The 17,872-nt window shown below is 35.4% G+C and overlaps 1 pseudogene; it reads right to left on the reverse strand.

The window, feature by feature from the left end:
• LOC107605176 lies at positions 10,186 to 12,086 on the reverse strand (annotated as a pseudogene).

A 17,872-nucleotide genomic window follows, 5' to 3' on the forward strand; every position in this document is an offset into this window, starting at 1 on the left:
AATTCACGTGCAGAGGTCATTTGTGGAGTTGAACGCCAGTTTTTATGTCAGTTTGGGCGTTCAACTCCCGTTTTTGATCCTTTTCTGGCGCTGGATGCCAGAATTGGGCAGAGAACTGGCGTTGAACGCCAGTTTGCGTCGTCTATACTTGTGCAAAGTATGGACTATTATATATTTCTGGAAAGCCCTGGATGTCTAGTTTCCAATGCAATTGGAAGCATGCCATTTCGAGTTCTGTAGCTCCAGAAAATCCAATTTGAGTGCAGGGAGGTCAGAATCCAACAGCATTAGCAGTCCTTTTTCAGCCTGAATCAGATTTTTGCTCAGCTCCTTCAATTTCAGTCAGAAAAATACCTGAAATTACAGAAAAATACACAACTCATAGTAAAGTCCAGAAATATGAATTTTTCCTAAAAACTACTAGAAATAGACTAAAAACTAACTAAAACATACTCTAAACTATATGAAATTATCCCCAAAAAGCGTATAAAATACCCGCTCATCACCATCCAACATCAAATTCATTAAATCAAACTCAAAATTGCAAAACTATGTATATATTGACAGAGGAAATTAAAATATAAGAAAGTGTAGAACAAGTAGTGCAATAAAAGAAAAAATTAAGGAATACTTACAATGGAAATAGCTAGAATCTAAGATCAAAATTGGAAAATGTAAACTTGAAGTATACACCCTAATTAAACTCTAAAGAAATTTAGAGAAAACCTAAGCTAAACTACCCTAAAAACTATCTAAGTGTATTGTATGAAGTATGGTATCAATGTGTGTTGCTAGCATCTCCCTTTTATGCTTCAGCACTTTAGAAATGGGCCTGGAAACTCCCAAATTCGCGAGCCACATGACTTTTTAATGAGGTCACGTGCAGGAACTTATGCGTACGTACAAGTGTGTGCATACGCACACATGCTGATTTCCTCTTGTGCGTACACACAGGGTGTTGTGCGTACACACATATTGCTGTGTGCTTCTCCTTTGTTTTCTTCATGTTTTCTCCCAATTACACGCTTTTCTTCCACTCTTATCAAGCCATTCCAACCTATTATACCTGAAATCACTCATAAAAAATATCAAGGCATCGAATGGAATAAAAGTGGAATAAAATTGATCAAATTACGCACAAAATAGCATGTTTTCACAATTGGACATAATTTAGAGAGAAAACACAAAAGCATGATATTTAGATGAAGAAATGTGGGTTTATATGATGAAATCCACTCAATTCAATCCAAAATTTTTCGTCAAATATGGATTCATCAATTCCTCCACACTTAAACGATAGCATGTCCTCGTGTTAATCACAATCAAAGGAGAAGGGTAAAAGGGCAAGCAACTTATTTAATGCACTATCTACATACATGCAACTATGCTAATTGCAATCTATCTATATCTATACTATGGTTCTCTATTAAGTTTGGCAAAAACAAACAGTAGAATTCCAATCCAAAATAAATTCTTAGGGTTAAGGCAAGAAAATATAGCAATATGGCCAATGTCCAAAGATTTTATTTGAAGTTTACAAAATATTAATTCAACAACTTGCAAGAAGATACAAGATAAGAGAAGGAATCATAGAATTGAGTGATCGAACCCCTCACCAGATGTGTATTCACTCTAATCCCTCATATTAATTGCATGCTTTTATGATTTCTTCTTAATTATGCTTTGTAGTTGAAAACATGCTTCTTAAGCCTTAAAGATGTTAATTTTTAATTCTCTTTTATTACCATTCGATGTCGTGATATTTTGTTGAGTAATTTTAGGATTTATAGGGCAAGAATGGATTGGAAGATGGAATGGAAGTATGCAAAAGTGGAAGGAACATGAAGAATTGAAGTTTTGAGGATTTGGTATGACCCGCACAAAGCTCAACTTGCGCGTACGCATGACATGAAGCGCGTGATTTTCTTAGAATTGCATGTGCCAGTGATTTTTGCACCTCTCTTAGGCTCAAATCAACTTAATTCTAAATGGAGAAAGGCCAAAAATTAAAGGGGGAATTGACATACACGGGCCTACACACATTTTCTTAATTTTGAGCTAATTTTTGTTCTTAAGTTTCTAGAGAGAGAAACTCTTCCTTCTCTCTAGGGTTTTAGTGCATTTTGATTACAGTTTATTTTGATTCCTAGTTTGGATCTTGTTGAATTTCTTTGTTGCTTTAATTATAGTTTCTCTAGCTTAATTTTACTTAGAAACTTTGTTAGCTACTTTCTCTTAGTTTGTTAGTTTATGGATCTTGTTAATTTTGAATTTCTATTAATGCATTAAAGTTTTCATGGTTTATATGTGTTAATTGTGTTGTGATCATTGCTCATTATTAGTGGATAGATTTAATTGTGCTTAATTTTCTCAATTACATGATGTTATTTTTGCTTGCTCACCAAGTGTTTGATAGAATGTTTATTTTGAACATGGAGTAGATTTTCTTTCTTGGCTTGGGGGTTGAGTAATTGGGTATCCTTGAGTTGTTAATGTCTAATTCTAGTTGGTAACTGAGGGTTCTTAATTGGTTTGTTTTCCACTAACGCTAGTCTTTCACTAAGTCAAATTAGTGAATTGGCTAGGACTTGTGGATTGAAATTAATTATGCTTACTTGACTTTCCTTCATTGTTAGAGAATGACTTAGTAGGAATACTCTTGCTAATTACCATATTTGTGGTTAATAACAAGGATAGGAAGCCTAGTTCTCATCCCTATCCAAGGCTCTTTAGATTAATTGATTGCCATCCCTTTTCGTTGACTTTAATTTCTTAGCTCTTTTACCTTAATTTCGTATTTCTTAGTTACATACCATTTTATTCTGATCAGCTTAGTTACATGCTTGTTAGATAGTCAATTACTTGTTTGGTATTCCTAATTGTCACATTTTACTTGTTAATTGTTATTTGTTTTAGGATTCTAGTCACTTTACTTTTTCCGCAAGCAATTCAAAACCCCCAAATTTCCTAATTAATGATGTGCACTCAATTGCAAGTCCTAGGAAAAATGACCCGGGATCCTACTCCCGATAATTGATTTGATTCTTGTGACACTCATCTAAACTTTGATTGAGAGTTACTTGTCAGTTTAGACTATATTGCGACATTCGAGTTTGAAAACCTTTGGATTTTCTAGACCGATATCTATCCTCCATCAGTTTCCCTAATTGATAATCTATGTAACCGCTAATTATACTGCTGGTCATAATTGTTCTCCATGTGTGATTGTTTGTTTGAGTGTCTGATTACTTGTGATTGTGATTTATTGGTTCGGACTTATTGTAGAGTGTGGTGGCTTGTAAGAGATCGACTTTATGATTGTTTGAATGTTGAATGAATTTTGGTCGGAGGCCTTGATTGAATGAGTTCTAATGCTTGATATATATATATATATTGACGTGAAATTGGGATGGACATTGTTGATGGCTTGGAATGAGGGAAATTGGGTAGCCTATGCTGGGTCGTATATTTAATTAGTATGTTGTATATTATTGAGAAAAAGATTTATGTTTGGTGAATTAATGAGTAAAGAACTGGATGGAGTAAAGTAATGAAATAAATGGTTAGGAAAAAGATTCATAGGATGAGCAATGATCACTATGGTAAACCAAACTTTCTTAAATATATCATTTTATGACAATTCTGAAACCTCTCTACTGAGTCAGTGTGGTTAGGTTCCTATTCCCTACAATCTTATATTTTTTTAGGAAAATAGATGAAGAAGGCAAGCTTTGGATTACTTCTGTATCCTTAGATTGGATTTGTATTTGGTTATTATTTTTTCTCACCATTATTATTATATCTCGTAAAGAGGGATATGAGTTGTAATTATACATGTATGTAATATTAACATGTTACTTGTATAAGTTATTCTTGTGAATGTAATAGTGTTGTATGACGATTTGTATATATGTATGTACGTATAAAAGAAAAATATTTCCAATTTTTCAAAAAAAAAAAAGCCTAGGAGGATTTTTCAGGTGAAGGCTCCTACTTATTACTGATATATCATCGTAATATCCTCGTTATCAGAGTGACACAGCTAGAAGCGTGACATTCTGGTAGTGAGAGTATTACTACAGGATGGTGGTTTCGTCCCACCCATAGAGAAGACAGTGGCTTTGTCTCACTCACGGATTAATAAGGATGTTAAATGTCTTAGTGATAGTGGAGAGTCATGATAAATTATAACTTATGAAATTGGTTAAGATAGTAATTATAACTGATGATGATGATTATGTGGGATGATGGTTTGGTTGATGATGATTATGATGAATGATGACTATTGGTTGGCAAGGATGTGAGTTTTGTCTCGCTTGCATGATTGTGATTGAGATATGACTACTGAATTGGCAAGGATGTGGATTTTGTCTCGTTTGCGTTGTTGATAAGGCACCTGCGTCTGCCTAGGATGGTGGTTTTGTCTCGCTTGCTAAGTACTGCGATGTGGATGTAAGAATAGTGGTTTTATCTCGCCCACATTCTCTTTGATTGCAAGTAGAAAGGTACTCTCCTTCATTTTATATAGCATAGCCTCATAGGGGAAGGTGGTAAGGCACTCTCCCTCGATTTATTTTCCCTGGTGATACCTCCAGGAGAAGGTAGAAAGACACACTCCATCGATTATATTCTTCCTAGGGATGCGTAATAGAGAGATGATGTTTGGGTTAGCTACCAGATGTGTCGGGTTTAGCAGTATAACCGATATGTGAGCTCATGGTCAATAACACAGTCAAGTATCATATGCATTTGTTTGAATTGTTTGGGTGTATATTTTATTGCTGTGGTGTGCTTATGTGTTTTACCTGATTACGTGCTATGTCTTAAATGCTTTCTATGTGCTTGCTTATGTATTTTGATTGTTTGATTTGATTGTGTTTGCTGGTACACAGAGGTGATGGAGATTGAGGTAGATTGACTTCAGATTGCCCTTAGGCTAGTTTGTGTGTTGAATGTATAAGAAAAAGATATGGTAGTTTATTGGATAGAAAACCCTTAGGTGTGTCTTTGACCCCTAAAGAAAAGACTTAAAGATTATTGTGCTTTTTGTGAATCACATATGACTAAGGAACCTTTAAATATGAAATTATATATATAAGTGACAATATTTGAAAATAAAGAAAATAAAGACCGCAAGCTTTTCTGAGATGTGCATTGACTAAGTGCATTTAGTTCTATTACATTTGTGGCATTCCCTTCTCCGACAGAAGATCGTATGGTTTGGTTCTCACCCCTTACATCCAGTATTTTTCAGAAAAATAGACGAAGAAGGCAAGAATTGGGCGTATGTTATTTGTTTTATTATGTTAGATGTTCCCTCGCCTTTGTTATTGTTAATTTACATCTTATAAAGATGGATAGGAATTGTAATTATATATTTTTATATTTTATTTGCGTAAACTACTCTAAATAAAAGTGCGGTCATGAATTGTGATGTATTTTATGTATATTTGTGTGAATTATTCTTAGAAGGAAATAAAGTGTATAAAAAAATACATACCGGTTATTCAAAGAAAAGTCAATAAGGATTGCAGGTAAAGACTCCTACTCTATATAAATATATATGGATATGTCATGGTAATATCCTTGCTATTAGAGTGGCACAACCGAAAGCGTGATATTCTAATGGTGACAGTGTTACACGTAGGAATCTTGAATAGAGGATCTCACTGATTGAGAAACTTCTACCAATTGAGAAATGTAAAATCTGGTCAAATCAAAATATGGGCGAAAATAGTTAAAAAATTTAGTAATTGAAATTCAATCATTTAAATATGATATTTAGACTCAGTGAATTTTTCTGAGTCAAAAAACATAATTTTCTGTGTAAAAATACACATTAAAAATTTGACCGGCAATATTGGCTGAGATCTGTCCGATACTGCAGTTGAGAAAATTAATTCTGGATGAGAAATATTAAAAGGTTAAAATTTGCAATTGAGATGGTAAAAATAGTTAAAACGCACATTAAAATGCTAATCTTAATGGTTTTGGCCTAAAATTGGGTCAAACAGACCATATAAGTGAACAAGGCCCAAGTTAGACCCAAGACCCAACATATATAAATACTAGTTATGAGCATTTCAGCTCATTTACCCAAGAGAATGAGAGAGAGGCGGATAGAGAGATGAGAGTAAGAAACCCTAACTTCCCAAACTTCAAATTACCATAACTTTCTCTTCGGAGCTTTGATTGACGAGCCGTGTGCGGCCACGCGAAACTTGTCTTTTCCTCTTCGATTCTATCTAGGTATTGTAGCGAGTATTCCATTGTCCTCTGTCCAGTTTTGTTTTCCCCTTCAATTCAAATTTTTGGTTAAGTGTAAGTTGAGATATTGTGATTTTGGTTGTTTAAGAGTGCTCTAGTATGAGCTAATGGTGAGTTTCATCACAAATTTCTATGGGTTAAGGTAAGAAACCTCAAAACCCTTGTGATTTATCAAATTTATGAACCCTAGGTTGACATATGTATGATATTGGTTGTGTTAGAGTTGTTGCATGAATTTTTTGTGCTCTTGAAAACTTGAATTGGATTATGGAACTCCTTGGTGAGCTTGGAAGTGGAGATTCAACTGTGGGTGTCTTTGTGAAAGAGGCTCAAGTGTGGGTGTGAACTACCGTCAACAAGGTATAGTTTAAGTTTCATTTAAGTATCGTGTAGTGTGATAAGAATTCCTAGGCTAGATGCCCCTAGGATTAGGTTTGTATTGTACAAATGTTGGTATTAATATATATAGTTGATATGTTGTGGAAATTAATGACTGGATTGAGAATTCTGTGAATTTTCATGTTTAGTGTGTTGGGAACTTTGATGATTTTGATAATGATTATTGATTTGTGGAATATGCATTGAAATTGTGAATTTGGGCCGGAGACCGTGAATTTTGGGCCAGAGGCTAAGAAAAGGTAAGGACAATAAGTGATGATTGAATTGTGTGATAATGTATAAGATTGAATGAAGAATTGGTATGGAACGTATGAGAATTTGATTGATTGATGAAATAGTGAAAAATGAGGTTTTTGAAATGTGGAATGGATGTATTTGAGTTGGAATGTGTAGATGGAGTAGGTTTGGATTTGGTTGTGTGTGAATATGTGACTTGAGTTAGTTTGGGTTCATTTTGTTGGTTGAAAATGATTGATACTTGTGAACCATTGGAAAACTTTGTAAATTCTATTTTTAGATAAAAACCAATTTTTGACCAAATTCGATGGTCCGTAACTCGATCCTCAGAGTTGGAAATTCTCCAAAACTAGATTTTCATTTATCGATATTTCCAACAATTCAAGAATGGTTGAAAAAGATATTTTGTGGAAAAAAGTTATGAGGTTTTGAAAATTGGACTGAAAAACTTATTTCTGCAACATATCAGATTTTCTGTTTTCTGATATGGATGCGTACGCGGCCTTTGACATGCGTATGTGGGCATTGGCCTCTGCGTATGCGGACACTGCATGCGTACACAGAATGGTTTAAAATTGGGGTCATGCGTACGCAGCAGCAGGACCATGCATGCGTATGTGCAACCTCCAGATTTTGCAAAAGTGTATTTTTAAGCTTTTTAATCATTTCTTTAGCCTTTTAAACCTTTATAAACCCCGATAAGAGTCTAAAGCCGATGTATTTGAGGATAGAGAAGTTAAGGAATGAGACCTAATAAGTTGAGTTAGTGAATCGAAGGAAAATGAGTAAAATGTGAGATGATGCAGAATGACATGAATACGGTGAATGAGTATAATAAAGAAAGATAAGTTATGATTTGATACTAAATTATGAGAATGATGTTGATAATGAGAAAGGACCATGAATTAGTTGAGATTAAGTATGACGGGAAGGGTTATGACAAAGAGAAAAATGACGGATATGGATTACGATTGAGTATAATGAGAATGATGATGAAAATTAGCGAAATAAAGGATGAGTCTAAGTTATTGATAATTGGAGAATGATGATGGGTTTGGGAGGTTGAAGATTCCCTCTGAGTTATATGTTATATACGTGAGTGAAGATTTTGATGAAATTGTGATTGAGAAGTGTGACAGGCACTATTACCCGAAGTGAATAGGCAAGTTGAGGTAGAGGATTCCCTCTCTGATGTTGTGATTATGGTTAAAGAGACAATAAGAATTGTGTAGTGAGGACGGTGGTGTTATCCCACTCACGTAAAGGCGAGTTGAGATTAAGGATTCTCTCACTTGCTATGATAAACAAGTTGAGGTCGAGGATTCCCTCTCTTGTTGTGGTGGACAAGCTTGAGGTTGAGGATTCCCTCACTTGTCGCACCAGAGGGTTGAACATAAGGTCGAGGACTCCCTTCGGATTAAATCTTGTGATTATTAATTTGAATTCTGGTTATGTTTGATGATTTGAATTGAAATTAGTTTTGGATTGATGTGATGAGGATGATGGCTTTGTCCCGCTCACGAATAGATAAGTTGAGATTGAGAATTCTCTTTCTTGCTGTGGTAGACAAGTTGAGGTTGAGGATTCCCTCTCTTGTTACGGTTGGCAAGCGGGGTTGAGGATTCCCTTTCTTGCTACATCAGAAAATTGAATGGAGAAGGTCGAGAATTCCCTTCAATTTGATTCCTGGTTGTGATGTGAATGAGTTAGGTTGAGGATTCCCTATGTTTCATCACAGTCTCTCTCTGAATAGGAGGTTGAGGATTCCCTTCGTATTGAGAGAGATATCCGGGTTAGCTACCGGACATGTCGGGTTTGGCTGTATAGCCGACGGATGAGCTCATTGGCCATAGGATATGCATACATCATTTGCATATGTTTGATTTGATAGGATTTGCTTAATTGTATCGTTTGCCTAATTGTATACCTTATATGACTAAATGCTACTTGCCTTATTACATGCCTTACTTGTCTATTACTTTTTTGCATTGTTTGTGTTTGTACAACTGAGAGGTCCCTCTAACTGGTGTTGGTTGACGCTAAGGATTGTCCTTGTTGAAATGAGATGATGAGATGATTCGAGCTCCCTAGGTAGACGTAGTGAAGTGGGTTCACTTGCTCCAGGTGAAGATATGAGGTATTGATATAGAATTACTGAAACGACTAGCTGGTGTTGGTTTTGGTTATGATTTTGTTTTAAAGTGGAAGCTGGAAAGTTTGGATAGTTGGAAAAGATACGAAATTAAAGTAGACTTAGTATCCCCCAAGACAGTTGCCTAAGTTATGGATTATTGAGAATCTAGGATGAATAATTGATGAAAGGGAGATTAGGATGCTTAGTGAGTTCTTATTATAGTGCATTGTATTTATTTGACACTTTTACCGTATTGGGAACCCATAGGTCAGGAGTTCTTATTCCGTATATATTCTTTTTTTTTTTCAAATGCACACTACAAGGTTTTTGTTTATTTGTGGCAGTTTTTTTCTTATTTGTGAAGGTTTATAACCCCCACTAAATGGTTTGTGGGGATTTTTAAAACCCCCAAAATTTGAGCTGCCACGAGGTCTTTTGTGGGGGGTTTTTAAAAACCTCCACAATCTATTCAGTGGGGTTTCCTGTGTGTTTAGTAGGAGTTTTATATTGAACTTTTGTGACATTTTTAAATCACTTTTGTGGCAGTTTAAAACTCCCACAAATTGACTTTTCAATATAACACAAATTAACTATTTTGTGAGATTTTCAAACCTCCACAAACCTTGTAGTTATTTATTTTTAATTTCAAATAATTCATTAATCTCATCTCATTTATATATTCTTAATTAAAAATTTATTTTTTACTATCAAATTTAAAAACTAAATTTTTTATAACACAATTTCCCAATATAAGATAATTCTAAATATAAAAAAAAAAATTCTCAACGTCAACTCTAAATATCTCAACTACTGAACTTTCTAAATGCACATTAAGAAAAGGTTCGTTACAAGAAATAATAAAATTTAGTTTAATAATGATGATTATTATACTTAAACAGAGACAAATTTTATTTGTTAATATTGATTATAACACACAGCCAAGGAATTACATATTGAAACTAATAAAATAGAATTTGAAAATTTGCACTAATCAAGATTGTTCTAACAAATTTTCCAAATATAGATTTACTAAGTATCTTCCAGTGGACAAAACATGAAGTTGTTTCTCGCTTGGTTCGTATTTTTCCTTCCGAAGCTGATAGCAGTGTGTTACTGCTGAAATTGTATAACCTTGTCCTTCAATATTCATCAGCACAAATCAAACATGTCATTGGCCATGATAAAAGTTGATGAGGATAAAAAAAGGAAGGTCTATCTTTAAACCATAACACTATGAAAGCATGAATGCCCTATATTGAATAGCTAAGTTCTTCAATATGCAATTTTTTCCCTTTTGAGGAAGTAGACAAGATGCTGGAGAAAAACCATGTGTAATATTCTGAGTTATATGACACATTATGATTATGAGTACTAAATGACAAACTGTAATCCTATGAAATCACACACACATAATCGTAAAATACAAAATGACAATCAAAGTGTTTTGGATAAATCAAATTTTCTCAATCACTACATCAATAAAAAAAAGGAATCTGATAAGTATAGAAGAAGCTACAAGACTGGAAATTGAATTGTACAAATTACAAATAGATCATTGAAATGCAAAAAATACTGTGAGTCTTTGACCAATCAAATTGCATCAAATCACATAAAATTACATTAATCATAATAATTTAAGCTTAGAAATTAAGATACCGAGGGATAGATAGACCTTAAAAATCAAGAACCACCTTTCATCTTTCACAACAAGCACACCAGCCATAATATCACTATGTCCAGAAATAAATTTGGTAGCTGAGTGCATAACAATATCTGCAGGGAACAATAAAGAGTTAAAGCTTTTCATTTTATCTCATCCAATATCTATTTCTACTCAACAAAAATGGAGTAAATATTAGGATAAGAATAGAGTATCAAGTGACTAAAACATAAAATACAAGAAAAGTGAGAGAATATGTTTATTGCCATTGCCTTATAATGCTTATACCGTCAAATAATAGTAATAAAAAAAATTAATAATAATGCTTATACCTGCTCCAAGTTCTAATGGCCAAGACAACACAAGTGACATTATACTATTATCCACCAACACCAGAGCACCATGGGCATGAGCCATCTCAGATATTTTCTGTGAATGAACTAATAAAGGGTAAAAATATCATTATTGTGAGAAGCAACCACCAAAGAATATTCCATAGTCAAAGCCAAAATCATGATTATAAAGGACTTCATAGTTGATAACAGCAAAAAACTTTAGGTAACAACACTAAAAATTCAGAACTTTACATTCAGCATCATACTCGAATATCAATAATTTGTAGTCGAGGATTGGTTGGGCTCTCAAGCCACACAAGCTTAGTACGGGGTCCAATAGCAGATGCAACCTCATTAAGATCAGTTGTATTTACCCGTCTGCAAACATAAGAATTCAACTACAATTAGTAATTGGTCTTTTACTTCATGGAACAAACAAACTTGATTGGTTTATTGCCATAATTAATTACTAGTTATGGAAAAAAAATGAACAAGCATAACTGACAAGTTAGACTAACTTGACCACAATGCCATTCTTTGGAATTACTCAGGACAGCAACCTGTCTGTTCCAACGTATAGATCATCTCCAGCAACAATTTTCTCACCTACACTATAATATATTATCAGCGCCAAATATCAGAAAATATATTTTTTGCATCAAAAAGGGGGAAAAAGAACAGTCCTTTGAGAATTCATGGGTTTCAGTCCCATAGTGCATTAATCAGTAAGTTTTCCAAATGAATCCAACAAACGAATAATCTAGGGAAAATAACAATAGTGATGACACTGCACTGCATGAGTGAATGCATGAAGAGACTCCAAAGCATGAAGCTACTTATATTCTTAAATACTCAGTGATGAATCTAATCTAAATTTCACAACTAAAAATGACAAAAAACCAGATTATAGCACAATGAAGAAAGAAAAGGCACCAGCTTGAACAAGATGAAAAACAGCACTCAGAGCAGCCATTCCAGTGGCGAAGCATAAGGATCTATCCACCTTATCAAGTTTTGCCAACAAACTGAGAACACAGCATCCAAGGTAAAACATGGTGAGAAAAGAAAACATTAATGCCACAATATTGGAGTTCTTCCAGCAACATTCCAAGTTCCAATTGTTACCCTGCAGAAAAAAAAATGAACCATGCTCAAGATGCATATTTCATTGATTACTGAACTGAATGTTGATTATGCAATGCATGATTATCATCACCACATACCTCACTTCCTTAGAATTTATGTACTGAGCACGAAGTGTTTCTGATTTCCCTCTTCTGTGTCTTGTCTTGTTTCCTTTGCAAGCTGCATCTGAATCACAAATATCAAATCAAAGATTAGGATTAATTTCTATGCAAACCATGACAAGATGCTATCAATTTTTGTAACCAATAAGAGAATTATTGCCTGATGATAATTGACTTTGGAATATGCATTGGTTCCCTTGAGTTCTAGGTGGATTATCTTGGAGCATTCGAGTTCTTGAATCCTTAACAGAACCTGAAACAAGAAGAGAAATCAATCAAAGTTAAAAAAAAAGAAACAAAAAGCAATGAATACAATAATGATTGTAGTAGTAGTTAAACTCCAAATGCAAACCATCATCCTCTCAGTTTCGGTTTCAGTTTTAGCATCAACTTCATCTTCACTAAAATCATTGGCCTTAGGCTTAATATTCAGCCACTTTTTCATCACAATGGAAGGTCAAAAGGCCTGCTACAACAAAATGAAAAACCATGAAATCTAATCGCATAATTAAGTGTTAAAGAATCATGTTAATTATCAATTTAATTACCTCTGAATGTTTTCCTCTCTTTGCCTTCATATTGGTCCGTGGAAATCGTGACGGTTCATTCCTTGGTAACGGCGCCAAAGCCTTAATACGCACGTTCATAATCTTAGTTCTTTGTCACAACTTCGCACAACTAACCAGCAAGTGCACTGGGTCGTCCAAGTAATAAACCTTATGTGAGTAAGGGTCGATCCCACGGATATTGTCGGCTTGAAGCAAGCTATGGTCACCTTGCAAATCTCAGTCAGGCGGATTCAATTGATTGTGGAGATTTAATAATTAAAAGATAAATAAAACATAAATTAAAGATAGAGATACTTATGTAATTCATTGGTGAGAATTTCAGATAAGCGTATGAAGATGCTTGTTCCTCCTAAAACTCTGCTTTCCTCTTGTCTTCATCCAGTCATTCATACTCCTTTCTATGGAAAGCTGTATGTTAGGCCTCACCGTTGTCAATGGCTACATCCTGTCCTCTCAGTGAAAATGGTCCAATGCACTGTCACTACATGGCTAATCATCTATCGATTCTCGATCATACTGGAATAGGATCCATTGATCCTTTTGCGTCTGTCACTACGCCCAGCACTCGCAAGTTTGAAGCTCGTCACAGCCATCCCTTCCCAGATCCTACTCGAAATACCACAGACAAGGTTTAGACTTTTCGGATCTCAAGAATGGCCGTCCATGGATTCTAACTTATACCACGAAGACTCTGATTAAGGAATATCAGAGATACTCATTCAATCTTAGGTAGAACGGAAGTGGTTGTTAGGCACGCGATCATAGGTTGGGAATGATGATGACTGTCACGATAATCACATTCATATTGAGGTGCGAATGAATATCTTAGAATCGGAATAAGCTTGAATTGAATAGAAAAACAATAGTACTTTGTATTAATTCATGAGGAACAGCAGAGCTCCACACCTTAATCTATGGTGTGTAGAAACTCTACCGTTGAAAATACATAAGAACAAGGTCCAGGCATGGCCGAATGGCCAGCCCCCATAAAGGTCTAAGATAGCATAAAACTGATCAAAGATGATCCGAAGATGTAAATACAATAGTAAAAAGTCCTATTTATATCAGACTAGTTACTAGGGTTTACAGAAATAAGTAAATGATGCAGAAATCTACTTCTGGGACCCACTTGGTGTGTGCTTGGGCTGAGCATTGAGCTTTACACGTGTAGAGGCTTCTCTTGGAGTTGAACGCCAGTTTATAACCTGTTTCTGGCGTTTAACTCCACCTTGCAACCTGTTTCTGGCGTTTAACTCCATAATGCAACATGGAACTGGTGTTGAACGCCAGTTTGCGTCGACTAAACTCAGGAAAAGTATGGACTATTAGATATTGCTGGAAAGCCCTAGATGTCTACTTTCCAACGCAATTGAGAGCATGCCATTTGGAGTTCTGTAGCTCCAGAAATTTCACTTTGAGTTCAGGAAGGTCAGAATCCAACAGCATCTGCAGTCCTTCTTCAACCTCTGAATCTGATTTTTGCTCAAGTCCCTCAATTTCAGCCAGAAAATACCTGAAATCACAGAAAAACATACAAACTCATAGTAAAGTCCAGAAATGTGATTTTTATTTAAAAACTAATAAAAATATACTAAAAACTAACTAAATCATACTAAAAACTATGTAAAAACAATGCCGAAAAGCGTATAAATTATTCGCTCATCACAACACCAAACTTAAATTGTTGCTTGTCCCCAAGCAACTGAAAATCAAATAGGATAAAAAGAAGATAATATACTATAAATTCCAAAATATCAATGAAACTTAGCTCCAACTAGATGAGCGGGACTAGTAGCTTTTTGCCTCTTGAATAGTTTTGGCATCTCACTTTATCCATTGAAATTCAGAATGATTGGCATCTATAGGAACTTAGAATTTAGATAATGTTATTGATTCTCTTAGTTCAGTATGTTGATTCTTGAACACAGTTACTTAATGAGTCTTGGTCGTGGCCCTAAGCACTTTGTTTTCCAGTATTACCACCGGATACATAAATGTCACAGACACATAACTGGGTGAACCTTTTCAGATTGTGACTCAGCTTTGCTAAAGTCCCCAATTAGAGGTGTCCAGGGTTCTTAAGCACACTCTGTTTTTGCTTTGGACCTTGACTTTAACCGCTCAGTCTCAGGTTTTCACTTGACACCTTCACGCCACAAGCACATGGTTAGGGACAGCTTGGTTCAGCCGCTTAGGCCAGGATTTTATTCCTTTAGGCCCTCCAATCCACTGATGCTCAAAGCCTTGGATCCTTTTTATTTACCCTTGCCTTTTGGTTTTAAGGGCTATTGGCTTTTTGCTCTTGCCTTTTGGTTTAAAGAGCTTTTGGCTTTTTCTGCTTGCTTTTTCTTTTTCTTTCTCTCTTTTCTTTTTTTTTTTCGCCATTTTTCTTTTCTCTTTTTTTTTCTGCAAGCTTTTGTATTCACTGCTTTTTCTTGCTTCAAGAATTAATTTTTTTTATTTTTCAGATCATCAAATAACATTTCTCCTTTTTTCCTTATTCTTCAAGAGCCAACATATTTAACATTCATAAACAACAAATTCAAAAGACATATGCACTGTTCAAGCATTCATTCAGAAAACAAAAAGTATTGTCACCACATCAAAATAATTAAACTAGTTTCAAGGATGAATTCAAAACCATGTGCTTCTTGTTCTTTTTGTTTTTAGAACATTTTTCATTTAAGAGAGGTGATGGATTCATAGGACATTCATAGCTTTAAGACATAGACACTTAGACACTAATGATCAATAGTAAAGACACAAACATAAATAAACATAAAGCATAGTAAAAAAAACAGAGAAAAATAAGAACAAGGAGATTAAGGAATGGGTCCACCTTAGTGAGGGTGGCGTCTTCCTCTTCTTGAAGAACCAATGGTGCTTTTAAGCTCCTCAATGTCTCTTCCTTGCTTTGTTGCTCCTCCCTCATAGCTCTTTGATCTTCTCTAATCTCATGAAGGATGATAGAGTGCCCTTGGTGTTCCATCCTTAGTTGTCCCATTGACGTTAAGATTTTTGCCAGTAAAGAATTTCATAAAAACAGTCGCGTTGTAGATATAGTCTCTAAACCGACAGAAATCCCTTCGTACAAACGTTTTGGTTGTCACAAGTAACAAACCCCTTTGAAATTGATAACCGAGTAATCAAACCTCGGGTCATCTTCTCAAGGAATTGCAGGGAGGTATGTTCTTATTATTGGTTATGAGTTTGTAAATTGGGGTTTAGGAAGTAAGGTGGGAATATGTTATATGACAAATAAAATAAAATAATAATAATAAAATAGACTCTTGGCAAGGTATGAGAAATTGGAAGTCCAGATTTAGTTATCCTTATCAACAATAATGAAAGTTGAATCTTAATTTCACTTAGTTAACCTCTGCTATAACAAGGGAAGGTCAAGTGACTAATTAGTTAGATCTTTTGAATCCTAGTTAATTCCTAAGAAAAGATTGGGATTATTGAAGATCAATTCAATTGGCAAGATAACAATTAACAATTATGCTGTTGAATTGGATAACTCCTGAGTTACTGATTTCTTAACCAAAACCAAAAGGAAAAGAGTAAATCTACTGGAATAAAAATGTCTTCAGATGGGAAGCAGTAATCATGTAAATAAAAAAAAGCAGTCATGAATTGAAATACCTCAAATAACATTAATTAAGAAAATTATATATAACATGGAAGAGTTCATAAATTATATAAAAATAAAGAACCTGGGATTGAGAGTCACTCCTAAAACTAAGAGAAGTCCTAAATCCTAATCCTGTGAGAGAGGAGAGAATCTCTCTCTCTAAAAACTACATCTACTCCTAAAATTGTGAATATGAGAGCCTCTTTATGAATGGATGCATTCCTCCACTTTATAGCCTCTAATCTGTGTTTTCTGGGCCGCAAACTGGGTCAGAAACAGCCCAGAATTTGCTGGTTGCGAATTCAAATACGCTGATTTTTGTCACTGCGACGCGGCCGCATGGAGCACGCGGTCACGTCGCCTAGCATTAGGAAAACTATGGCATATTATATATCAAATCGAAGCTCCAGAGTTAGCTTTCCAACACAACTGGAACCGCGTCGTTTGGACCTCTGTAGCTAAAGTTATAGCTGTTTGAGTGCGAAGAGGTCAGGCTGGACAGCTTAGCAGTTTCTCCAACTTCTTGTATTCCTTCCACTTTTGCATGCTTCCTTTCCATCCTCTGAGCCATTCCTGCCCTGTAATCTCTGAAATCACTTAACACACATATCAAGGCATCTAATGGTAATAAGAGAGGATTAAAACATAGGGAACTTAAGGCCAAAGAAGCATGTTTTCAATCAAAGCACATAATTAGGAAGGCAAATGTAAAACCGTGCAAATAGTATGAATAAGTGGGTAAAGAGTAGATAAAAACCACCCAATTGAGCACAAGATAAACCATAAAATAGTGGTTTATCACCCATGTTGGAACTTAATTCTCCTAGGGAGGTGTTGATTTGCTCCCAATAGCTTTGTGGAGGAAAGTGCATCCCTTGAGGCATCTCGGGGATTTCATGGTGGGGAATTTCCTCATGCTCTTGTTGAGGTCCATGATCTCTTATTTGCTCCATCCTTTTCTTAATGATGGGAGGATGTCTCCCTCTATGTCAATTCCAGCCGAATTGCAGAGGTGGCATATGAGGTGAGGAAAGGCTAACCTTGCCCAAGTGGAGGACTTGTCAGCCACCTTGTAAAGTTCTTGAGGTATAATCTCATGAACTTCCACCTCCTCTCCAATCATGATACTATGGATCATGATGGCCCGGTCTATAGTAACTTCAGACCGGTTACTAGTAGGAATGATTGAGCGTTGAATGAACTCTAGCCATCCCCTAGCCACTGGTTTGAGGTCATGCCTTCTTAATTGAACCGGCTTACCTCTTGAGTCAATTTTCCATTGAGCTCCTTCCTCACATATGTCTATGAGGACTTGGTCCAACCTTTGATCAAAGTTGACCCTTCTTGTGTAGGGGCATGTGTTCTCTTCCATCATTGGCAAGTTGAACGC

Source organism: Arachis ipaensis, chromosome B01, assembly GCF_000816755.2.
Source record: "Arachis ipaensis cultivar K30076 chromosome B01, Araip1.1, whole genome shotgun sequence".
In the NCBI taxonomy this organism is placed as follows: domain Eukaryota; kingdom Viridiplantae; phylum Streptophyta; class Magnoliopsida; order Fabales; family Fabaceae; genus Arachis; species Arachis ipaensis.